This window comes from Hemiscyllium ocellatum, chromosome 34 (assembly GCF_020745735.1).
Source record: "Hemiscyllium ocellatum isolate sHemOce1 chromosome 34, sHemOce1.pat.X.cur, whole genome shotgun sequence".
Taxonomy (NCBI): domain Eukaryota; kingdom Metazoa; phylum Chordata; class Chondrichthyes; order Orectolobiformes; family Hemiscylliidae; genus Hemiscyllium; species Hemiscyllium ocellatum.
Genome location: NC_083434.1, coordinates 49,259,215 through 49,286,203, shown reverse-complemented (window position 1 = coordinate 49,286,203; position 26,989 = coordinate 49,259,215). Strand labels below are relative to the sequence as shown.

At 44.5% G+C, this 26,989-nt stretch overlaps 1 protein-coding gene across 5 annotated transcripts in view; it reads left to right on the top strand.

Moving 5' to 3' along the window:
* LOC132832296 (brain acid soluble protein 1-like) overlaps nt 1-26,989 on the top strand; it is a 106,997-nt gene that overhangs the window by 46,539 nt on the left and 33,469 nt on the right. The window contains exon 1 of one of the 5 annotated variants that reach the window (XM_060850180.1): nt 16,897-17,018. The exons of 3 other annotated variants lie outside the window; for them this stretch is intronic. The gene's annotated coding sequence lies outside the window, so the exon portion shown is untranslated. Of the gene's footprint in view, nt 1-16,896; nt 17,049-26,989 lie in introns of those variants that run through there. One more of the 5 variants, XM_060850177.1, reaches the window with a different exon arrangement.

Here is a 26,989-nt window from a genome sequence, read left to right as displayed (position 1 = left end):
TGCCTGTGTGGGTTTCCTCCAGGTGCTCTAGTTTCCTCCCACAGTCCAAAGATGTACAGGATAGGTAGATTGGCCATGCTAAATTGCCCATGGTGTTGGGCGTATTAGTCAAAGGGAAATGGGTCTGGGTGGGTTGCTCTTCAGAGGATCGGTGGGCTGAAGAACCTGTTTCCACACTGTAGGGAATCTAATCTAATCTAACGTTTTGAGACCCTTGCACCAGAACACATCAATCCTTCTGCATTTTAGAATATTGCAGTTATTCTCCATTTCAGTATTACTCCTGCTTTATTCTTTCTGTCAAATTGAACAGCTTCACATTTTTATACATTATATTTCATCTGTGGATGAGGCAATGGCCTAGTAGTATTAATGCTCGACTGTTAATCCAGAAATTCAGCTAATGTTCTGGGGATCAGGGTTCCAATCCATCATGAGAGATGGTGGAATTTGAACTCAGTATAAAAAATCGAGAATTAAAGAGCCTAATGATGACCATGAATCCATTGTCAATTGTCATAAAAACTCTCTGGTGCACTAATGTCCTTTAGGGAGGGAAATCTGTTATCCTTACCTGGCCTCACCTACATGAGGATAAAAAGGTCCTTCTCAGGATGGCACCAGCGACAAGTGGTATTCTGCAAGGCTCAGTGTTGGAACCACAATTTTTTACTTTATACATTAATGATATTTGCAGACGATACAAAGGTAGGTAGAAGGACAGGAGGAGGTGGGGAGGCTGCAGAAGGATTTGGACAGATTAGGAGAGTGGGCAAAGAAGTAGCAGATGAAATAAAGTTTGGGAAAATGTGAGGTCATGCACTTTGGTAGGAAGAATAGAGGCATGGACTATTTTCTAAATGGCTGGAAAATTCAGAAGTCTGAAGTGCAAAGAGACTTGGGCGTTCTAGTCAAGGAGTCTCTCAAAGTAACCTTATAGGTTGAGTCACTAGTTAGGAAGACAAATGCAATGATGGCATTTATTTTGAGAAGACTTGAATATAAAAGCTGAGGCATACTTCTGAGGCTTATAAGGCTCTGATCAGACTACATTTGGAGTATTGTGCACAGTTTTGGGCCCTATATCTCAGGAAGAATGTATTGGCCCTGGAGCATGTTCAGAGGAGCTTCATGAGAATGGTCCCAGGGATGAAAAGCTAAACACTTGAGGAACATTTGAGGACTCTGTGTGTAATATTCAGAGTTTAGAAAAATAAAGGGGGACGTAATTGAAACATACAGAAGACTGAATGGCCTGGACAGATTGGATGTTGGGAAGATATTTCCATTAGTAGGAGAGATTAGGATCCAAGGGCACAGCCTTCGAGTAAAGGGAAGAACTTTTAGATCAGAGATAAAGAAAAACTTCTTCAATCAGAGTAGTGAATCTATGAGATTCATTGCCACAGAAGGCTGTGGAGGCCAGGTCATATTTAAGACTGATATAGATAAGTTGAGTATCAAGGGGATCAAGGGTTATGGGGAGAAGGTGGGTTATGGGAAGAAGGTGGGAAACCTATCAATTTGATTGAATGGTGGACTAGACTTGATGGGCTGAATGGTCTAATTTCTGCTCCTATGTCTTATGGTCTTATGTGATCCCAGGCACATGGCAATGTGATTGACTCATAACTGTCTAAAAGCAAATTACTGCGGATGCTGGAATCTGAAACCAAAAGAGAAAATGCTGGAAAATCTCAGCAAGTCTGGCAACATCTGTAAGGAGAGAAAAGAGCTGACATTTCAAGTCTAACTGACCCTTTGTCAAAACTGAAAACTCTGAATATTACACCCAGAGTCCTCAAATGTTCCTCAAGTGTTAAGCTTTTCATCGCTGGGACCATTTTCATGAAGCTCCTCTGAACATGCTCCATTCTTCCTGAGATATAGGGCCCAAAACTGTACACAATACTCCAAATGTGGTCTGACCAGAGCCTTATGAGCCCCAGAAGTATATCTCAGCTTTTATATTCAAGTCCTCTCAAAATAAATGCCAGTATCCTTTGGGCAATAAATGCTAGCCTGGCCAAGGATACCCACATCATGTGAGCAAATAAGAAGAAAAAAACTATTTGCCAGGTTTTTGCCCAGTCACAACCTGTCTCGCCTATCTGCAATTCCTTTGTTTTCTTCAGAAATACTTTTATCTTTGTGTTGTCAGCAAATTTAACTGTTATGTCTTCACTCTCCTCTTAGGTGTCATTGATGCAGATTATGAAAAGCTGAGACTCCGGCACTGGCCCTGATAGAATTATATCTGGGGTTTTGGCAGTTCTGTATAATTTTTTGTAAGGTCTGACAGGGGTGACCAGGATCAAATAGAACAAGGGAACAGATTAACACAATATATTAGTTAAAGGATAGTTGGATGGACACTTGATATATATTATGGGCACCAAGTGTTCAGGAATGTTTGATCATATCGTGTGTGAGTTGAGATAAAACTCTGACTTGAAAAATATTTGCCTGGAACCTAACTAACCAGGATTTAATCTCTGATATTTGACACCTTAAGTGCCAGGGATCTGGGTTGGTTCTTCCTCGGCCTTTTGTGGAACCATGTGAATGACATTTGTTAAGGAGAGGTAATGGTGTCATGCGACTATCACTGGACTAGTATACCAGCGCACCAGGCTAATGTCCTGGGGATATGCATTCAAATCCACAGGAAATGGTGACATTTTGAATCAGTAAAAAAAACTAGCATAAAATGGTGACCAAGTAACAATTTTTCATTGTCATAAAAGTCATCTAGTTCACTAATGTCCTTTAGAGATGGAAATCTACCATCATTGCATGGTCTAGCCTATCTGTAACTCCAGGTCCACAGCAATGTGGTCAGTTCTTAAATGTCCTCTGGGCAATTAGGAATAGGCAATAAATAATGATTGAGCTAATGACGCCCACATCATGTGATTAAAAAAAGTCCAGCACACTCAACCTTGAAGGAGGGAAGTAATAACAAGAACATTACACCTAGATCTCAGGCAGTCTCGTGCTGTGGTAGTTTAGCACTCCAGTATAAATGCTTCAATCATCTGGCTTGTCCTACTCATCTAAGCTGTTACCACTTTATCAAGCAAACTGGAATTGGTCAATAAGGTAGCTTTTAAATTGTGTCTTAAAAGGAGGAATGAAAGGCAGAGAGGTGAGCAGGTTTACAGAAAGTACTCCAGATCTTACAGCTTGGCATCAGAACACCTCGCCATCAACCTTTTTTTAGAATAGAATCCCTACAGTGTGGAAACAGGCTGGTTGGCCCAGCAAGTCCACACTGATCCACCGAAGAGTATCCCACCCAGACTCACTACCCTAATACTCTACATTTACCTTTAATCCATGCACCCAAACTACACATCCCTGAACACCATGGACAATTTAGCATGGCCAACCATCTAATCTGCACATCTTTGGATTGTGGGAGGAAACGGAACACCTGGAGGAAACCCACGCAGATACTGGGAGAATGTCTGTATGGAGTGTGCACAGTCACCCAGGCTGGAATCAACCATCTTTTGGGGTAGAAGTGACCTGTACAAGAAGGATGGTTTCACCTAAATTGGAAGGGGACTAATATACTGACAGGGAAATTTACGAGAGCTGCTCGGGAGGATTTAACCTAGTAAGGTGAGTGGGGTGGGACCCAGGGAGATAGTGAGGAAAGAGATCAATCTGAGACTGGTACCATTGAGAACAGAAGTGAGTCAAAAAGTCAGGGCAGGCAGGGACAAGGTAGGACTAATAAATTAAACTGCATTTATTTCAACACAAGGGGCCTAACAGGGAAGGCAAATGAACTCAGGGCATGATTAGAAACATGGGACTGGGATATCATAGCAATTACAGAAACATGGCTCAGGGATGGGCAGGACTGGCAGCTTAATGTTCCAGGAGACAAATGCTACAGGAAGGATAGAAAGGGAGGCAAGAGAGGAGGGGGAGTGGCATTTTTGATATGAGATAGCATTACAGCTGGGCTGAGGGAGGATATACCTGGAAATTCATCCAGGGAATCTTTTGGGTGGAACTGAGAAATAAGAAATGGATGATCACCTTATTCGGATTGTATTGTAGACCCCCTAATAGTCAGAGGAAATTTGAGAAACAAAATTGTAAGGAGATCTCAGCTATCTGTAAGAATAATAGGGTGGTTAAGGTGGGGAATTTTAACTTTCCAAACATGGACTGGGACTGCCATAGTGTTAAAGGGTTAGATGGAGAGGAATATGTTAAGTGTGTACAAGACAATTTTCTGATACAGTATGTGGATGTACCTACTAGAGAAGGTGTAAAACCTGACCTAATCTTGGGAAATAAGGTGGGCAGGTGACTGAGATGTTAGTGGGGAAGCACTTTGGGGCCAGCGATCATAATTCTATTAGATTTAAAATAGTTATGGAAAAGGATAGACCAGATCTAAAAGTTGAAGATCTAAATTGGAGAAAGGCCCATTTTGATGGCATTAGGGCAAGAACTTTCAAAAGCTGATTGGGCACAGATGTTCGCAGGTAAAGGGACAGCAAGAAAATGGGAAGCCTTCAGAAATGAGATAACAAGAATCCACAGAAAGTATATTCCTGTCAGGGTGAAAGGAAAGGCTGGTAGGTATAGGGATTGCTGGATGACTAAAGAAATTGAGGGTTTGGTTAAGAAAAAGAAGGAAGCATATGTAAGGTATAGACAGGATAGATCGAGTGAATCCTTAGAAGAGTATAAAGGAAGTAGGAGTATACATAAGAGGGAAATCAGGAGCGCAAGAAAGGGATATGGGATAGCTTTGGTAAATAGAATTTCAGAGAATCCAAAGGGTTTTTACAAATGTATTAAGGACAAAAGGGTAACTTGGGAGAGAATAGGGCCCCTCAAAGATAAGCAAGGCAGCCTTTGTGTGGAGCCACAGAAAATGGGGGAGATACTAAATGAATATTTTGCATCAGTATTTACTGTGGAAAAGGATATGGAAGATATAGACCGTAGGGAAATAGATGGTGACATCTTGCAAAATGTCCATATTACAGAGGAGGAAGTGCTGGATGTCTTGAAATGGGTAAAGGTGGATAAATCCCCAGGACCTGATCAGGTGTACCTGAGAACTCTGTGGGAAGCTAGAGAAGTGATTGCTGGGCCTCTTGCTGAGATATTTGTATCATCGATAGTCACAGGTGAGGTGCCGGAAGACTGGAGGTTGGCAAATATGGTGCCACTGTTTAAGAAGGGTGGGAAGGACAAGCCAGTGAGCCTGATGTTGTTGGTGGGCAAGTTGTTGGAGGGAATCCTGAGGGACAGGATGTACATGTATTTGGAAAGGCAAGGACTAATTAGGGATAGTCAACATGACTTTGTGCATGGGAAATCATGTCTCACAAACTTGATTGAATTTTTTGAAGAAGTAACAGAGAAGATTGATGAGGTCAGAGCAGTAGATGTGATCTATATGGACTTCAGTAAGGCGTTCAACAAGATTCCCCATGGGAGACTGGTTAGCAAGGTTGGATCTCATGGAATACAGGGAGAACCAGCCATTTGGATACAGAACTGGCTCAAAGGTAGAAGACAGAGGGTGGTGGTGGAGGGTTGTTTTTCAGACTGAAAGCCTATGACCGGTGGAGTGCCACAAGGATCGGTGCTGGGCCTTCTACTTTTTGTCATTTATATAAATAATTTGGATGCGAGCATAAGAGGTACAGTTAGTAAGTTTGCAGATGACACCAAAATTGGAGGTGCAGTGGACAGCGAAGAAGGTTACCTCAGATTACAATGGGATCTTGATTAGATGGGCCCATGGGCTGAGAAGTGGCAGATGGAATTCAATTCAGATAAATGCGAGGTTCTGCATTTTGGGAAAACAAATCTTAGCAGGACTTATACACTTAATGGTAAGGTCTTAGGGAATGTTGCTGAACAAAGGGGCCCTGCAGTGCAGATTCATAGCTCCTTGAAAGTGGAGTCGCAGGTAGATAGGATAGTGAAGAAGGTGTTTGGTATGCTTTCCTTTATTGATCAGAGTATTGAGTACAGGAGTTGAGAGGTCATATTGTGTATGTACAGGACATTGGTTAGGCCATTGTTGGAATATTGCGTGCAATTCTGGTCTCCTTCCTATTGGAAAGATGTTGTGAATCTTGAAAGAGTTCAGAAAAGATTTACAGGAGTGTTGCCAGGGTTGGAGAATTTGTGCTTTTGGAAGAGGCTGAACAGGCTGGGGCTGTTTTCCCTGGAGCGTTGGAGGCTGAGGGGCGACCTTATAGAGGTTCATAAAATTAAGAGGGGCATAGATAGGGTAAATAGTCAAAGTCTTTTACCTGGGGTCGGGGAGTCCAGAACTAGAGGGCATAGGTTTAGGGTGAGAGGGGCAAGATATAAAAGAGACCTAAGGGGCAACGTTTTCACGCGGAGTGTGGTACGCGTATGGAATGAGCTGCCAGAGGCAGTGGTGGAGGCTGATACAATTGCAACATTTAGGAGGGAGTTGGATGGGTATATGAATAGGAAGGGTTTGTACGGAAATGGGCCGGGTGCTGGCAGGTGGGACTAGTTTGGGTTGGGATATCTGGTCGGCATGGACGGGTTGGACTGAAGGGCCTGTTTCCATGCTATACATCACTATGACCCAAGTCCCTAGCACAGTGAGACAGTAATGCTAACCACTGAGCCACTGTGCCACCCCAATTTTGAAGAGATTAGAATCAAGGATTCCAAAGAGGGCAGAAATGGGGACGTGCAGTGGTTATGAGGCTGGAGGAGTTTCAAACTCTGGTGAGGTGAGAACTTGGGTGGCTTTCAAAATTAAAGTTGAGGCATTTTTTGATTAAAAGTGAGTGTCGATCACTGAGCTCAGGGGTCGCATTGAGTCATGGTGTGGGCAACAGAGTTTCCATTTGAAATGCTAATAAAGGCTTGCATGGGGGTTTCTGATATACCAAGCCAGAGGTGAAATCTAGTAGAAGTAAGTAGTCTTAATGAAATAAAAAGAAATTGTAAATCAATGCTCAGTTTGGAGTCAAAGAGGCTACCAAGTTTAAGTTGTCTGTTTGAGTTTCAGTCAATGGCTATAGGTTGCAAAAGGAATAGACTCTGAAATCAAGTATTTGATTTGATATTCGTCATGTTTTGTTGCTTGATAATTAGTAATAAATAAAAATAGTTTTCTTATTTATACCAAAATGTGAATTATACTGAAAGTGGGAATTGGTCAGTGCTAAAGAAATGTTATCATCTTTCGTTATTTAGATATTTGAGCTGTGTTTATGGCAATTTTTCTTGATATTACTTGGCAATGATACAGAGCTTCAGCTCCATCTTTGTCCTAGCAAATAATTTAAGTTGCGAGAGATTTTGAAATGGAAGACCAGATTGGAAAGCAATTTAATTGAGCTTTTAAAAGGAATCCTGGTCTTTATAATGGCTTCAAAAAAGCAAATCATTGACTTTAGTGCTGTTTAACTCTATTTGGTTTAACATGACACATTGTTAATGAAAATGTTTTGATACTTTCACATAATAACATTCTGTGAGAGATTATAAACAAGGAAATAAGAGAGTTCTTTGAAGAGAAAGAAAATCTGCAAGGCTGGGGAGCATTTGTTATTATCTGCTACCTGGAGGGTTTAAAGCCTGTGCTGGTTAAGTCTAGGCCAGTTTGCCAATCGCACTGCAGAATGAGGATGTGGTTATAAAATGGCAGTACATTATTCATATCACTTCCCTTGCACAGACTAAGCAGAGAAACTTGCAGAATTGCAAAATGATTCCCCTCAAATGCAGCAATTACCAAACAATATTTCATTTTTGAAGCATTTATTGTAGAAAGAATCAGAATCAATTTGATTCGAAAAATAAGTCAAATCATAATTAGTACAAAGATCAAAGCTGCAGATGGAACAGTCCTTAAAACAGATGTCAATCCCATGCGTGTTTACACTGCCCATTTCACCTGTATGACACAAATTTCAATCACAGTTTCTCCAAACGTAGCTCTTCCTGGTGAGAATTCCAATCCATTTCCTTCAAAGAACTGAGCAATCCACTGCAGGGGGCAGTCATCTTCTAAACAAGGTACCACTCATGCAATCTCATGTACAACTGAACCTCTATCTGGAACTTTCTTAATTCTCAGATCCTATTATTCATGTTAATCCTTTGGTACTAGCTAAACTGCCTTTATCTTTGTAAGGTATTAACAAGTCTAGACACTGAATCACTTAGGAAAGTGAAAAAAAACCCACCAGTCCTCAAAGATATCCTCCTTGCTGACCATCTTCCTCTCGGTGTAAAAAGTGAGGTCTGCAGATGCTGGAGATCAGAGCTGAAAATGTGTTGCTGGTTAAAGCGCAGCAGGTCAGGCAGCATCCAAGGCACAGGAAATTCGACGTTCCTGATGAAGGGCTTATGCCCGAAACGTTGAATTTCCTGTTCCTTGGATGCTGCCTGACCTGCTGCGCTTTAACCAGCAACACATTTTCAGCATCTGCCCTCTCAACATATCAACCATTTGGCTTCCATCTTTTGAAATTTTACCCTGTTGGGTCTACTTCCAGGTCAAGGTTCAACAGGACAAATATTTCCTGTTATCCAAAAATGATAATTGACCCTCCCACAAGTGATAGAGAGTCGTAAAGGTATTTTTCAAACATTTTTAAAAATAGACGGAATTTAAAACACTAAATTATTTATTTTTATATAGTTGCTGCTTTGTCCTTCACATAACTGATATTAATTGAAGTCAAATACCATGACAATTTGTATTTATGTAGTGTCTTTCATGAAGTAAAACATCCCAAGGTACCCATCAGGAGCATTATGAAAAACAAAGTACTTTTTTTTGTGGCATGTAATTGTTCCCCCCCCATCATTGCTGAAAATATTTGGTGGTGCTTCCATCCAGGATCTGTGAGCTGTCCTACATCAGTTCAATACCAGGAGCAGTGTTAGTCACTAAGTCAAGAATTTCATCCCTCCCTTGGGAAGAACGCCAGCTTTAGAGATCTACTTGCCAGTCAGATGGTCAGTAGCTCTGTGGTCCCAGCAGCATTAATCAGGAGCAGCATAGTCAGATGGTCAGTAGCTCTGTGGTCCCAGCAGCATTAATCAGGAGCAGCATAGTTGACTGACAGTCCTGGCAAAGAACCCGGACTCAGAGAAAAGTCTACAGTGTCACTGGTTGGGACCAGACTGACAAGGCTTGAGTGCAAAGTCACAATCTGGAATGAGAGGCCAAAGGGGGCGGTAAAGATGAAATTATAACCTTGGGTGGTGTAGGAGGGCACCTCTGATGGGCCCAGAGAACATACCCTACAAAGGAGATCACACCCCATATCCAGCTTGCCCCACTTCAATCCACACAGCTGATGCTGAAAAGCTTTCCTCAATTGGTAAAGCACTAATTGACATCTGAAGAAGCTGATAAATGCATTTTACTGGGCAATAAGGGCCACAATATTTCCAAGAGTAGACAGCCAGCCAGCTATTCTCCTGACTCTGCAGCATTTCTGATTGGTTTGGGTAGGGTAGTGGGATGAAATTTGTGAGTCATTCATTGTCAAAGCTGATGGTCACAGGGTGTAAAATTCAGCCACTAACAGCAAAGCATGTTAAGGGATGTTAGGGCAGTCAACATAACCTTGATAAAAACATTTTCGAGGGGGAAAGAAAGGTTGAGAAATTTAGAGAGATGGTCAGTAGTATGAGTAGTTGTAGATAGTTTGACAGGGGCAAAGAGAGATAGTTGACCTTTATCAGAGTTACTTAGAGTTAGATCTTACTACTTAGTGGGCGGCACGGTGGCACAGTGGTTAGTACTGTTGCCTCACAGCGCCTGAGACCTGGGTTCAATTCCTGACTCAGGCGACAGACTGTGTGGAGTTTGCACGTTCTCCCCGTGTCTGCGTGGGTTTCCTGCGGGTGCTCCGGTTTCCTCCCACAGTCCAAAGATGTGCGGGTCAGGTGAATTGGCCATGCTAAATTGCCCGTAGTGTTAGGTAAGGGGTAAATGTAGGGGTATGGGTGGGTTGCGCTTCGGCGAGTCGGTGTGGACTTGTTGGGCTGAAGGGCCTGTTTCCACACTGTAAGTAATCTAATCTACTCTGAGTTTCAGAGTTCTAATTTTGGTGGTAGAGGTCTACATTCCCTCTAATTGTCCATGCTGCTCTGGAACCAGAAGTCAGTGCTAGTTGGGTTGTGTGTACTGTGGCAGACCCCATAAGTGGCTGTACAGCTAAGTGGGATCATTGTTTGTGGTCTTGTGGTTAGGATTTGGCACATTCCCCACAATAGACCAGGTTCAGTTCCTGGTCATGGAATAAATGTTCATTCTCATGTCCAAAAATTGTTTGATAAGGTACCAGATATTAAGTTGCTTAATATAATAAGAGCCTGTGGTGCTCAGGGTAGTTCTTTAGCATGACAGAGATTTGGCTGACTCATAGAAGACAGAGAGTTGTGATGAAGGAAGTCATTTTCAGTATGGCAACTTCTAACCAGTTGAGTGCTACAGGGATCAGTGCTGAGGTCACAATTATTTATTATATATTTAAATAACTTGAATGATGAACAATAAATGTGCTGTAGTTGACAGTGTGGTGCTGGGAAAGTGCAACAGGTCAGGCAGCATCCAAAGGAACAGAAGAATCAGATGCTGCCTGATCTGCTGCGCTTTTTCAGCACCACACTCTTGACTATGATCTCCAGCATCTGCAGGGCTCACTTTCCCCTCATGAATGGACTATATAGTCAAATTTGTGGATGATTCAAAAATAGGTGGGAGGCAAGTGGTGAGGATAAAGCAAACATTCTGCAGAAGAATGTGGTTATGTTAAGCAAATGGACAAAATCCTGGTGAATGGAATATGATTGGGAAAATATGAAGTTATACACTTTGACATGAAGAATAAAGGATCTAGATATTATTTAAATGGATAAAGATTGCAGGAAGCTACAGAACAGATGCGTTTGGGACTCCTTCTGTATAAATTCAGTAGGTAATAAAGAAGGCAAATGGACTGTTGACTTTAATTTAAAAAAAAAGAATATAAAAATAGGGAGATCTTCATAAAAATGTACAAGGCAAACATCAACTGAAATACTGAGAGTAGTTTTGGTCCCCTTATCCAAAGAAAAATATACTAGTTGTGGAAGTAGTCAAGAGAAAGTTCACTAGGCTGATCCTGGGTATGGAGGAACTGTCTTAAGAGAAGACATTGAGTTGGTTGGGCCTTAACTTATTGGAGAAAGTGAGGATTGCAGATGCTGGAGATCAGAGCCAGAAATTGTGGTATTGGAAAAGCATAGCAGGTTAGGCAGCATCTGAGGAGCAGGAGAATCAATGTTTAGGGCTTATACTATGCCTGAAACATCGACTGTCCTGCTCCTCGGATGCTGCCTGACCTGCTGTGCTTTTCCAGTGCCACACTTTTTGACTTTGTACTTATTGGAGTTTAGAATAATGAGGTGTCCTTGTTGAAACATAAGATTCTTAGGGTTTTAACAGGTTAGAATGTTTTCCCTTGTGGTAGAATCTCGGACCAAAGGGCACAATCTGGGGTTGTTCATTTAACACAGAGATAAGGAAATTTCTTCTCTCAAGAGGGTGATAAATCTGTAGAATTCTTGACCACAGCTGTTGATACTGGTTTACTAAGTATATTAAAGGCTGAGGTTGACTGACAGATTTTTAGTCAATAAAGGAGAAAATGGAGTTAAGAATTATCTGATATGACTAATATGACTTCTTCAGACCCATTTCAGATTTGAATTTTTTTCTCTCCACAAATGCTGCCAGACCTGCAGAGTTGTTCTGTTTTTATTTCAGATTTTCAACATCCACAGGATTTTGCTTTTATTTGAGAATTATCAGATTAGCCATGATCTCATTGAGTGGCAGAGCAGACTTGATGGGCCGAGCAGCCTACTCCTGCTCTTGGTCTTATGGACTTTTCATCAACCTGGATATGCTCATGACAGGACTTCAGGTACAATGTCACAGGAACTAGTCCCTGAGATTGCATCCAATTGAACGGAGAAAACAGGTTGAAGAGGCAGCATTTCCTGTGATTATGATGGCAATGCAAACATCAGTGATTGGGATATAAGGGAGACTAATGTAATGAAAGGGACTTGAGGATGAAGGTGCCTCAAGATGTTTGAGCTCCCTTAGTCGCAGCAATTCTCAAGAGAAATCATGGCAATAGCACCTGTGCTCCTGCATCGTGCTTGTGTGAGTTACCTTGTGAAGCTCAAGCTGCTGGGCATACCAACTGCACATTTGCCTCCATGATCTCAATGATCTTAATTGGCTTCTTGTGACTGTCAGATACTGTTTACTATTGTGAATCTGTTTCTGGTAAAAGTGTAAGGAGGAAAGAGTACAAACCAACCTGATACATTTAGTTTACAAATCCCAGGCTTTTCCTCAACTCCAGAGCCACCTTGAAAGGGTGGGTAGATTCTAGGAAAAACAGGCAGAAATTTCAGGCATGACAACATGTTGAAGATGTTTGGAGAGGGAAGAGAAGTTAAAGCTGGGAATGGTACAAAAAGGCAAACATTCAAACTTTGAAGTGATGGCAGTAAACAGATGATTTTAACAGTTAGAAAGTATATAGCGATATGATAGGAGGAATCCTGCAGGATTCAGGAGGGTACAGGACTCAATGGATTATAAATTCTTTAGAGTGATATTGTTCCAACAACCTTGAATTATTTAATGGTGTAATGAAAGTTTGCAACTTGTGTATTGACTGTATTAGTTTAAATTCCTTAATAATTCTTTTTACTGTAACATACAATGGATTGCATCTGACATCTGCAGAGTTCTCTCTTTTGTTTGTGATTGGAAGAGTGTGCTTTATAGTGTCTTTTAGCGATGTCTCAAACCGTTTCACCTATAGTGGATTATTTTCAAATACAGTGATTTTAGGTATTAAGCAGATTTGTTTACAGAAACCTACAGGGGCCAATGACATAGAAGACAATATAATCTATCTTTCATCGTATTGTTCACAATTAACTTAAATGTTGAGAGCAATTACTGGCCTTCTTGAAATAGTGGTATAGAACATTTAAAAGGTAAACAGAACATTGGTTTAATAATTGGACTCCCTCAGTATAGTACAGGAATGTTATTTCAATAATAACAAGTTCCCAATTCAGAGGTTACTACCTGACCCAAGGTGTATTTTCTATAATGCAAGTTCCTCGTTGTACAGTCTGAATACATGCACAAATCAAATACTACTTCTGAATGGTTGCACAATTTACTTTGCATATTTTTCCAAGTAGAGATCATTGGCAAGGACCTTTCATAATACCAACTATTACCAAGTCATAAAGATTCTGAATGCTCCAATAAATTATTGGACCATTTTAACTTGACTTTTGTCTGAACCTATAAAAGATGGCCTGGTTATGAATGGCCGCCTTCCTGTGGTAGACATTTTAAGTAACTGACAGGATGTGTTCAGTTCTACTTTGCTGATAATATGAAATGACATTTGCAAAATTCTTGTACTTCCGTAATCTGCAGTATGCTGGGCAAGGCTATTCCAGTATTCTTATTCTAATAGCGTTTATCTTGAGGTAAAACCCTACTGTGCTGAAGAAGTGAAAACACCATTAATGGTGACAGGTGAGAGCTGCACCAAAAGTTTCTACTAAGACGTTTGGTAAAACAGCTCAGGAGATGTTTGAAAATAAACTTAATTGTTGGGTTCATCACCATGCTAAAGTAGAAGTTGAATATATGTTAGGCTTCAATGGAACCTAGGAGAAAGTGAGGATTGCAGATGCTGGAGATCAGAGCTGAAAATGTGTTGCTGGAAAAGCGCAGCAGGTCAGGCAGCATCCAAGGAGCAGGAGAATCGACGTTTCGGGCATGAGCCCTTCTTCAGGAATGAGGAGAGTGTGTCCAGCAGGCTAAGATAAAAGGTAGGGAGGAGGGACTTGGGGGAGGGGCGTTGAAATGCGATAGGTGGAAGGAGGTTAAGGTGAGGGTAATAGGCCGGAGTGGGGGTGGGGACGGAGAGGTCAGGAAGAAGATTGTAGGTTAGGAAGGTGGTGTTGAGTTCGAGGGATTGACTGAGACAAGGTGGGGGGAGGGGAAATGAGGAAACTGGAGAAATCTGAGTTCATCCCTTGTGGTTGGAGGGTTCCTGGGCTGAAGATGAGGCGTTCTTCCTCCAGCCGTTGTGGCAGAGGCCTCACCTTCATCCCCCTACGCTCTCGGATTAACGGGTTCAACATTCGGCGAGACATCGAACAATTCTTCCGCCGCCTTCGCCTCCGTGCCTACTTCTTCAACCAGGATTCTCGCCCACCCTCTGACGACCCCTTCTACTGCTTCCAACACACCCCATCCACCTGCTCACCCCGTGCTGGCCTCTTACCCACCCTCGATTTCTTCATAGCCAACTGCCGCCGCAACATTAACCGCCTCAATCTTTCCACCCCTCTCACCCACTCCAACCTCTCGCCCTTGGAACGTGCAGCCTTCCACTCCCTCCAATCCAACCCCAACCTCACTATCAAACCTGTGCAGACAAGGGAGGCAGTAGTAGTAGTAGTTTGGCGCACCGACCTTTACACCGCTGAGGCTAAATGCCAGCTCGCGGACACCTCCTCTTACTGCCCCCTTGACCATGACCCCACCTCCCACCACCAAACCATCATCTCCCAGACCATCCATAACCTCATCACCTCAGGGGATCTCCCATCCACCACCTCCAACCTCATAGTCGCACCGCCCGTTTCTACCTCCTGCCCAAAATTCACAAACCTGACTGCCCCGGCTGACCCATTGTCTCAGCCTGCTCCTGCCCCACCGAACTAATCTCTGCATACCCGACATGGTCCTGTCCCCCTTAGTCCAAGAACTCCCCACCTACGTTCGGGACACCATCCACGCCCTCCACCTCCTCCATGATTTTCGCTTCCCCGGTCCCAAACGCCTTATCTTCACCATGGACATCCAGTCCTTGTACACCTCCATCCTCCATCACAAAGGACTCAAAGCCCTCCACTTCTTCCTTACCAACCAGTACCCTTCCACTGACACCCTCCTTCGACTGACGGAACTGGTCCTCACTCTGAACAACTTCTCTTTCCAATCCTCCCACTTCCTCCAAACCAAAGGAGTAGCCATGGGCACCCGCATGGGCCCCAGCTATGCCTGCCTCTTTGTAGGATATGTGGAACAGTCCATCCTCTGCAGCTACACTGGCACCACCCCCCACCTTTTCCTCCGCTACATCGATGACTGTATCGGTGCTGCGTCGTGCTCCCATGAGAGAGATTGAACAGTTCATCCACTTTACCGACACCTTCCACCCCGACCTCAAATTTACCTGGACCATCTCAGACTCCTCCCACCACTTCCTAGACCTTTCCATTTCTATTTCGGGCGACCGAATCAACACGGACATTTACTATAAACCAACCGACTCCCACAGCTACCTGGACTACACCTCCTCCCACCCTGCCCCCTGTAAAAACTCCATCCCATATTCCCAATTCCTTCGTTTCCGCTGCATCTGCTCCCATGAGGACCAGTTCCAATACCGAACAACCCAAATGCCTCCTTCAAAGACCGCAATTTCCCCCCAGATGTGATCGATAATGCTCTCCACCGCATTTACTCCACTTCCCGCTCCTCCACCCTTGAGCCCTGCCCCTCCAATCGCCACCAGGACAGAACCCCACTGGTCCTCACCTACCACCCCACCAACCTCCATATACATCATATCATCCGTCGTCACTTCTGCCACCTCCAAACGGACCCCACCACCAAGGATATATTTCCCTCCCCTCCCCTATCAGCATTCCGAAAAGACCATTCCCTCCGTGACTCCCTCGTCAGGTCCACACCCCCCAACAACCCAACCTCCACTCCCGGCACCTTCCCCTGCAACCACAAGAAATGCAAAACTTGCGCCCACACCTCCCCCCTTACTTCCCTCCAAGGCCCCAAGGGATCCTTCCATATCTGCCACAAATTCACCTGCATCTCCACACACATCATTTACTGCATCTGCTGCACCCAATGTGGCCTCCTCTGTATTAGGGAGACAGGCCGCCTACTTGTGGAACGTTTCAGAGAACACCTCTGGGACACCCACACCAACCAACCCAACCACTCCGTGGCTCAACACTTCATCTCCCCCTCCCACTCCACCAAGGACATGCAGGTCCTTGGATTTCTCCATCGCCAGACCATAGCAACACGACGGCTGGAGGAAGAGCGCCTCATCTTCCGGCTAGGAACCCTCCAACCACAAGGGATGAACTCAGATTTCTCCAGTTTCCTCATTTCCCCTCCCCCACCTTGTCTCAGTCAATCCCTCGAACTCAGCACCGCCTTCCTAACCTGCAATCTTCTTCCTGACCTCTTCGCCCTAACCCCTACTCCGGCCTATCACCCTCACCTTGACCTTCTTCTGCCTATAGCATTTCCAACGCCCCCTCCCCCAAGTCCCTCCTCCCTACCTTTTATCTTAGCCTGGTGGACGCACTCTCCTCATTCCTGAAGAAGGGCTCATGCCCAAAACGTCGATCCTCCTGCTCCTTGGATGCTGCCTGACCTGCTGCACTTTTCCAGCAACACAGTGCAACCTCACTGGGCCAGAGCCGAGGGAGGTACCACTGGTTTTGACAGCCACTTTGGTTTAAAATATTCGGTTATTGCAACTTGTGCAGAGTCTTTGGTAACATATATCTGAACGTTACATATGTTTAGTAGATTAGATATGAATTCCACCCTGTGTGATGTTGGCAGACGTCACATATATAAATAGACAGCTGGGTGCTTCTTTCTGCAAAGATTCTGTGTGCAACTGTGGCAGGATGTGGGTGCTGACACAATTCCTTTTCGTAGTTAATCACATGAGCTGAAGCAGTGTTGCAGGATTGTGTGTAAGATTGTGGTTGCACTAGGCTTGACTCTGGGTGCTCTCTGTGGAGTCCTGTTAACAGAAATCTTGAAATTGCTCGTCTCTCATTGCCTGTGGTGGAATCGCATCTACATTCCAAAGGTTGTGGCATTTTCTAAATCTGGGTTCAGGGTAAGCAGTTGGCTTTTAAACCCCTTCTTTAAGAAATCAATTTGATGTGACTGTTGTCTTATGTTTATTAATATCGTAAGTCTGCCAAATGGAAAAAATATCATTTTTGGCAATGTGATAAACTTGTGGTGTGAGTAGATTTTGAATATTTCTCAAATAATATGAGCCAGAGAAAAAATCCAGAAAAATTGAGATGTACTGATTCAGTGTTCAGTATATCCTGACAGTATCACATCACAAGATCCATTGAGTCATGTAATGTATAACATATTGTGTATAGTCTCTTGGTGCAAAGCTACAATTGGGCATTGCTATATTTAATGCATGGGTGCCCTCTATCTTAACATCAAAGCCAACCTAATAGTTTGTTTTTCAATGGGTGTTTGGTAATAGTGGTAAACATTTTTATAGTCATGTTTTGACACACTTAATTTTTTTTTTCAATATTTCTTGTTTTTGAAACCGTTTTTTAAGAATCTTAGCTACAAGGTACAGTTTGGTAGTCAGCTGTTTTCTGAGTTGACATTTCATCATTTGGACCGTGTTCATTGGTTCAACGCCTTCGGGCAGTTTTGTGAAGTCTCAAATATAAAAAGAACAGAAAATTCTTGAAATACTGAGTGAGACACAAGGATGCTACAAAATAATACTGATAGATTAGGTGAGTGGACAAAACCTAACAAACCTAACATGTAGGGGACTGCAAAACAGTCAATTTTGGCAAGAAGGAAAACGAAGCTTATTATCTAAGTAGTGAGAGGCGGCACAGTGGCTCAGTGGCTAGCATTGATGCCTCACAGCAGCAGGGACCCGGGTTTGATTCCAGCCTCAGGCGACTGTGTGGAGTCTGCACATTTTCCCTGTGTCTGCGTGGGTTTCCTCTGGGTGCTCCAGTTTGCTCCCACAATCCAAAGATGTGTAGGTTATGGTGGATAGGCCATGCTGAATTGTCCATCGTGTTCAGGGATGTGTACATTAGGTGCATTAGTCAGGGGTTCATGTAGAATAATAGGGGAATGGGTCTGTGTGTGATACACTTCAGATGGTCAGTGTGGACTTGCTGGGTCAAAGAGTCTGCTTCCATCCAGCAGGGATTCTATGATCTATGAGAGATTGCAGAAATCTGACATGCAGAGGAACCTGGGTGTCCTAATGCGTGAATCTTGGGAGTTTATTATGTATGTCCAGCAAGTGAATTGTACAGCTTAAGAATGCTGTCATTTATCATAATGGGAATCAAATATAAAAGTAGAGAGGTGTGCTTTACTTTGGTAAGGCATTGGGGAGACAACATCTAGGGTATTAGTTTCCCTATTTAAGGAAGAATGTAAATTATTTCAAAACAATTCAGACTAGGTTTACCAGACCAGTACCTTGCCTGGGGAATTATATTATGAGGAGAAAGTGAGGACAGCAGATGCTGGAGATCAGAGCTGAAAATGTGTTGCTGGAAAAGCGCAGCAGGTCAGGCAGCATCCAAGGAGCAGGAGAATCGACGTTTCGGGCATGAGCCCTTCTTCAGGAATGAGGAGAGTGTGTCCAGCAGGCTAAGACAAAAGGTAGGGAGTTAGGACTTGGGGGAGGGGTGTTGGAAATGCAATAGGTGGAAGGAGGTCAAGGTGAGGGTGATAGGCCGGAGTGGGAGTGGGGGCGGAGAGGTCAGGAAGAAGATTGCAGGATAGGAAGGTGGTGCTGAGTTCGAGGGATTTGACTGAGACAAGGTGGGAGGAGGGGAAATGAGGAAACTGGAGAAATCTGAGTTCATCCCTTGTGGTTGGAGGATTCCTAGCCGGAAGATGAGGCGCTCTTCCTCCAGCCGTCGTGTTGCTATGGTCTGGCGATGGAGGAGTCCAAGGACCTGCATGTCTTGGTGGAGTGGGAGGGGGAGTTGAAGTGTTGAGCCACAGGGTGGTTGGGTTGGTTGGTGCGGGTGTCCCAGAGGTGCTCTCTGAAACGTTCCGCACGTAGGCGGCCTGTCTCCCCAATTTAGAGGAGGCCACATCGGGTGCAACGGATGCAGTAAATGATGTGTGTGGAGGTGCAGGTGAATTTGTGGTGGAAATGGAAGGATCCCTTGGGGCCTTGGAGGGAAGTAAGAGGGGAGATGTGGGCGCAAGATTTGCATTTCTTGTGGTTGCAGGGGAAGGTGCCGGGAGTGGAGGTTTTGTTGGTGGGGGGTGTGGACCTGACGAGGGAGTCACGGAGGGAGTGGTCTTTTCGGAACCCTGATAGGGGAGGGGAGGGAAATATATCTCTGGTGGTGGGGTCTGTTTGAAGGTAGCGGAAATGACGACGGATGATACGATGTATATGGAGTTTGGTGGGGTGGTATGTGAGGACCAGTGGGGTTCTGTCCTGGTGGCGATTGAAGGGGCAGGGCTCAAGGGCGGAGGAGCGGGAAGTGGAGGAGATGTGGTGGAGGGCATCTGCTCCCAGGAGGAATCCATCACATATTCCCAATTCCTTCGTCTCCGCCGTATCTGCTCCCAGGAGGTCCGGTTCCAATACCGAACAACCCAGATGGCCTCCTTCTTCAAAGACCGCAATTTCCCCTCAAATGTGATTGACGATGCCCTCCACCGCGTCTCCTCCACTTCCCGCTCCTCCGCCCTTGAGCCCCACCCCTCTAATCACCACCAGGACAGAACCCCATTGGTCCTCACCTACCACTGCACCAACCTCCATATACATTGTATCATCCGTCGTCATTTCCGCCACCTCCAAACAGACTCCACCACCAGAGATGCATTTCCCTCCCCTCCCCTATCAGCGTTCTGAAAAGACTACTCCCACAGTGAATCCCTCGTCAGGTCCACACCCCTCCCACCAACCCAACCTCCACTCCTGGCACCTTCCCCTGCAACTGCAAGAAATGCAAAATGTGCACCCACACTTCCCCCCTTACTTCCCTCCAAGACCCCATGGGATCCTTCCATATCTGCCACAAATTCACCTGCATCTCCACACACATCATTTACTGCATCCGCTGCACCTGATGTGGCCTCCTCTATATTGGAGAGACAGGCTGCCTACTTGTGGAACGTTTCAGAGAACACCCGGACCAACCAACCCAACCATCCCGTGGCTCAACACTTCAACTCCCCTTCCCACTCCACCAAGACATGCAGGTCCTTGGACTCCTCCATCGCCAGACCATAGCAACACGACGGCTGGAGGAAGAGCGCCTCATCTTCCGCCTAGGAACCCTCCAACCACAAGGGATGAACTCAGATTTCTCCAGTTTCCTCATTCCGCCCCCCACTTTGTCTCAGTCAATCCCTCGAACTCAGCACCGCCTTCCTAACCTGCAATCTTCTTCCTGACCTCTCCGCGCCCACCCCCACTCCAGCCTATCACCCTCACCTTGACCTCCTTCCACCTATCGCATTCCCAACGCTCCTCCCCCAAGTCCCTCCTCCCTACCTTTTGTCTTAGCCTGCTGGACACACTCTCCTCATTCCTGAAGAAGGGCTCATGCCCGAAACGTCGATTCTCCTGCTCCTTGGATGCTGCCTGACCTGCTGCGCTTTTCCAGCAACACATTTTCAGCTCAGAATTATATTATGAGGAAAGGTTTGACAAGCTGGACTTGTATCCATTGAAAGTTGAGAGGAATTAGAGGCAACTTGATTGAAACAGAGAAGATTCCAAGGAAATGTAACAAGTTGTGTGTGAAATTTTCTCTTGTGAAAAATCTAGATTGGGGAACATTATTTAAAACCAAGGGTTGCTCATTTAAGACAGCAATGTGGAGATTTTTTTCTCTCTCCAAAAGTCTTCAGTGTTTGGAATACTCACCCCGAGATAAAGAGGTGAAGGAAAAGCTTTTGAAATTTTAACGAAGGAGGTGGAAGATTCTTGATTAAAAAAGGGGCATGAAAGGTTACTCGGGATTGGTGGGAGTGTGGAGCTGAGGTTAAATTCAGATCAATCATAACATTGCTGAGTGTAGAAGAGCACTGAAAGGGCTGAGTAAAAACGTACTCTAGCTCCCAACTTGGACATAAATATGTTAGGTCTGGTAGCATTTCTGAAGAGAGAAATCGAGTTATGGGCTGAATCATCTGTATTTTTGGCTTAGAGAGTTACATTGAGGTCTTTGGAGGGCTTTTGGCATGAGGCCAAATGGGATTTTTTGCTTTATCTTACCAAATGCATTGTATTAACTACCTGCCTTGCCCCATGGCATCTGTCACGTCACTTCTGCCCCCATTTTACCACGCGCCATTTCCAAAACAATTCATCACTCAGTAGGTATCTGCTGCAAGATTGTCATCCCTTGTACCTATGCCATCTCTGAAAGGCTGCTGTGCATTTGGACAAGAGTGGGCCATCAGCCATTGCTCCACACTGGTAATGTAATGGCCCAGCAGTCACAATGACATGTTGCTCATTGAACAAAGCTGGCATAACCGACACTCGTACATACAACCCCATTCTCTTACCCTAGACCACACACTTTAACTGTCCTTAGTCAGGGTGTTTAGACAAGATATATCTTGAGTTACCTCATTTCTGTCCCCAATGTCAAGTGTAGGCCCTCATCTTGTCATAATCCAGTTGGGAAATATCACACTTAGGCAAGCAATTGGATAGTTCTCCACATAATCTTTTATTTACTGCCAAGTCCAGTTCACAGGTTGCAAAACTGAGCACAGCAAAATGAATAGAGGCTGCAAGTCACCTCCACGATGCAAACAAACTGCTGGCGTCATGATAAACAGCTATTTCACAGTCTTGGATTGTTTGCAGCAACCAGCTGTAATCAACAGGAACTGGGTGTCACTCACATCCTGTCTGCCTTGCAGTGCCTGACGCAGCCAAACTCTGTCATGGACAATGAAAACTTTCCCCTTCGCAATGTCCTCATCCTCCTTCTTGAATGGCAGTTCCCATTCCTCCAGTTATATCACAGTGGCCTCATTGTCTGCTCCAATCTCACTGCTCACCTCATCCCAGATTATCCCAAACAGTGGAACTATATCTTCAGCAGCCCCATCATCTGCTTCGCCATGGTCGAATGCTTGATTGAAGGGCTGGGCAGGATTGTATTGTCCTCTTTATTGGTCAGTGAGGTATGCAATTGTATCATGAGCTATGGAAAAAGTGAGGACGTAGATGCTGGAGATTAGAGTCAAAAAATGTGGTGCTGGCAGATCAGGCAGCATCCAAGGAGCAGGAGAGTAAATGTTTTGAGCATAAACTCTTCGTTAGGAATGTGCCATGGTCACAGTCCTTGATTCCAGGAATCATCTTGTAAGACCCCTGGACCCTCATAATTACCTGGCACATAAGAGTGCTCCAGGTTGGAGGAGTTGTGAGAGCTGGCAGGATGATGGCCCCACACCTCCAGGATGTGTCAACCATGATCACAGATCACCTGAACATTAATGACGTGGGAGAAGTCAGCGACATTCCCAAATCCTACTGCATGGGCTGCAGCACTGACCTCATCATGGGGAATGTTAACAAGCTGATGTGACTTTGCACAGATGGCATTGGTAATTGCCCTGCTGTATTTGTGTGCCCAACTGAGTGATCTCTCACAAGCCACCTGTCACTTCCTAGAAGCAGCCAGTTGTGTAGAGGTTCAAAGTGACTAACACCTTCACAGCCCCAGGAGAGGATGGTCTTCCCCTCCAGCCATCCTCAAGTCCATTCCAGCATACATAGCCTGCAGTAAACAAGACGCCTCAAACACCTCAGGAAATGGAGTCACGGCTAGAAAGTTATTTTCCTCCTGTATCGAAGAGTGTGGTGCTGGAAAAGCACAGCTGGTCAGGCAGCATCTGAGGAGCAGGAGAATCAACATTTTGAGCATAAGCCCTTCATCTTCTTTGGAAGACAGTTGTAGCAACCAACATCTTACCAGCAAGACTCTCGCTGGAAATAACACACATAAGGAGCAGAAGAGATTCTTAGGTGTCAAAACACTTGGTGGTGACATACTCTGGAGATGAGGACTACACATGCTCCTCCAGATAGTGAGACAGGTAGCACTCGGTTATGAGACCCATGTCTCTATCATTCATTCACCATCAGCCTGAGGAAGTGATCAACTTGGTAAAGGTACTACACTGGCTGAGTGACAAACACTTTTTGTTAAGAAAGGAGTTTTGGCTGCACTTCAAACCCTTTCCTATCGCAGTCCGCATCAGTCATGAAGCTTTTTCACTGCATTCAGAACAAACTATCAATATATGTATCACCTCCCATTGGACTTGTAGAGGTTGCATAAGGAGCTCATCTTTGGCCAGCAGTCACCTCCTTTTGGGTCATTGCCTTGTCTAAGATGACAAGGTTTGTATATCCAGCACCAACCAGATGTTTCAATTTGCTATTGACCAATACTTGACACATCAGCACATTCACATTGCGTGTGTTGTAGGTGTGTGAAGAAACATTTACAAATAAAATGGCATTGGTGTTTGCAAGCCCATTTTTAATGTAAAAACCAAATGAACTGAGGATGCTGTAAATTAGAAACATAAACAGAAATTGTTGGATAAGCTCAGCAGGCCTGACAGCATTTGTGGACTGAAATCTGTGTTTACGTTTTGGGTTGAGTGACCCTTCCTCAGAATGCTGAGGAGGGATCACTCGACTAAAACATTTCTCCCCACAAATGCTGTCAGACGGGCTTACCATTTCCAGCAATTCCCATTTTTCATGTATTTGCCCTTTCATTGTCCTAGTGCCCAATAGACATGGATCTCAAGATTTTGCCCATACACAATACTGACTTCACCCACTCCGGGCATTGTTCTAGATATTTTCTAGTTGCATTTCATGTCTAGAGAATGTCATGTGATGGTTGAGAATGCCGCTTGCAGTGGACACCATCAATACTGGAATCTTTAAAGTTCCCCTTTAACCCCAACCCTAACCCGACAGTATACTTCCATTCAAATCTACATGTAAATACCTACTGCATCAAAATCCATCTCCAACTATATTCCCTGCTCCTTGAACTTCAACATTTGGCCTTAATGTTGCCCCCCCCCCCCACTCTTCTGCACACTCTTGTGATGGCCATTGACAGTAGTCATTGTCACTAACCCATCTTCCCATAGTCTGCCATGCCCTCTGATGACATTTCACATACAATCCCATTCACCTTGACTTTCCCCAATCATAGAATCCAACCATAGAATCACAGAATCCCTACAGTGTGGAAACAGGCCATTTGGCCCAACAAGTTCACACTGACCCACTGAAGAGTAACTCATCCAGACCAATTCCCCTACCCTATATTTACCCCTGACTAATGCACCTAACACTATGGGTAATTTAGCATGGCCAATTCACCTAACTGCACATCTTTGGATTGTGGGAGGGAACCAGAGCACCTGAAGGAAACTGACGCAGACATGGGGAGAATGTGCAAACTCCACACAGACAGTCACCCAAGGCTGGAATCAAACCTGGATCCCTAGCGCTGAGGCAGCAGTGCTAACCACTGAGCCACTATGCCGCCCCATTGTTGTCCTTATTCCCACTCCCACGAAAGCTTCTGCCTTTTCCCATCCCCTCCCTGCCCTCAAGCTTTGATATCTCCACCCCTTTTAGATGCTCATCCAGTTACCCCTTCAAGCTGCATGCATCCTTCTTAACATCAACAGATAAACCCCCAGGAATGTGTTCTCTCCAGACCCTGACTGACTTTGATGAGCAGCCCTTGGATGTAACTGACCAGATTCATGACCACTGTCTTTACAGCTCCCCAGCTGATGATACACAATTCCTTTGACTGCTGCTGCTAGTGCCACAGGACTGACCATTGCCCATTCCCAGATTGTACCCAGACAGATCCCTGATTGTGAGTGTCCCAAGCTGATGACTGACCACGGCCAAGCCCCTGGATTGTGTCCCTGCTGGATGATACCAAAACACCCCTAACAGATAGTGGCCACTTTCCCCTTGCCTGGACTGAAGACTCACCCCCAGGCACTCTCCAACATGGCTGTTTGGTTGATTAAATGGGCAGGGCGTTTGCTGCATAGGCAGTTGGTATACGCTGCCGGTGTTAGATTGACATCTCAGTTTGCCATTGATAAAGGCTTCAGCACACACCCAGCCTTATCGTCATCTCCACCCTCATTCCCACCAACCCTTTAGACAGATCCCTAATGACATGCAGCCTGTTAGTGTATCTGTGCAAAACATCACTTCAATAAGGCAGTACTGAGAGTCTTTCGCTCTGGCTGAAGTGCAAATGCCAAAGTGGCATTGCATGGCACATTGTGGATGAAGGGCTTATGCTCGAAACGTCGAATTCTCTATTCCTGAGATGCTGCCTGGCCTGCTGTGCTTTGACCAGCAACACATTTGCAGCTGTGATCTCCAGCATCTGCAGACCTCATTTTTTACTCGAAGATTTTAACCTACTGCGAATCCTCTTACAAGGATGCCTTCCTTGAAGAAGCTCTCTTCCTCCCTCTACAAGGATTTCAGTGAGTCCCTCTCTCACTGCACCCCCCAGGTCATCTCCTCTGCACAGAAACTCTTCAGCCACGTTCCGGCCTATCACCCTCACCTTGACCTCCTTCCACCTATCCCACCTCCATCGCCCCTCCCCCTAGTCCCTCCTCCCTACCTTTTATCTTAGCCTGCTTGGCTCTCTCTCTTATTCCTGATGAAGGGCTTATGCTCGAAACGTCGAATTCTCTATTCCTGAGATGCTGCCTGGCCTGCTGTGCTTTGACCAGCAACACATTTGCAGCTGTGAGCATGCAGGTAGGCACTAAGTGAGTGCCTTTCAATTTAGTTGCCAATGTGCCCAGAAATTCAAGTCTGTACTTCCAGCGTTCCCTGCATGTCAATCTGAGTGGCGTTGTGATGGTCATCAGGAAAAAGCACATGTCAAATGCTTGTGCCCACAAGATGCTGTCTGTGGACCGTGTCCTGAGATAATGTTTGATAATGACACCATGGAAGCTCCAGGCATCCAACCACAATCTAAAAGCACCAAGTCCCTGCTCTGGCTTCCATGTTAATAATTTTTATCTAAACATTAATGAGATGAATTGGTCATTAATAAGTCATGTAAAGATAATAACCCCCTTAATTGGCAACACCCTGTTGCCAGCTGAGAAATACATCACTCTGCACATGGTCCTGGGAGGCTTCTGGTGCCAAGCTGGGCCTTGCTGGACTTCTCACCTGGTTCTGCCACAAATCCTGTCATGGCTCATACGTCTTTGGCACCTATAAGATTCCCAACTTTTCATAATAGTGACATGTCTTGTTGCTGACTTATCATCCATTTTTATCTTTCAATATGTTTAGTTTTTCAGCTGGAACATGGAAGTAAAATTTGTAATTCCAAAATAAGGAAGAAAATAGGTAAGTATTTTAAATTAAATTAAATAATTAATGATATAATTCAGGCTCATGCATACCTTCAAAAAATGCTTATCTGAAATTCAGACTTCCCCAAGATCCTTTTACAATTCCAGTTGACAAACAGGACATTGAAGATCTTCCAGCAAAGGGTCTAAGTAGGAAACATGAAAGCTATATTTTCACTGTTAGAAGAACAGTGCAATGCCATCCGTGAAGTGTAAACTGGTGTGATTGGGCTGAAAGTAACAACTTTGTTGAATATAGAACATTACAGCTCATTACAGGCCCTTTGGCCCTCGATGTTGCACTGACCTGTGTAACCAATCTGAAGACCATCTAACCTACACTATTCCATTTTCATCCACATGTTTATCCTAAAGAAATGGCAAACACATACAAAGCATGTGCAAATCCACAACTATCAAATCATGACTACACACCAGGTCAGTATGGAGATTGCACCCACACCCTTGGTATTATTAACACTATGCCTGAACCATCTGTGCTACCTGACCAACACATGAATTGTATGAAGTGTATTCTGTTCAATTGGGATGTCATTTTACTACACTGGATCAAAGAATTGTAGAACAATA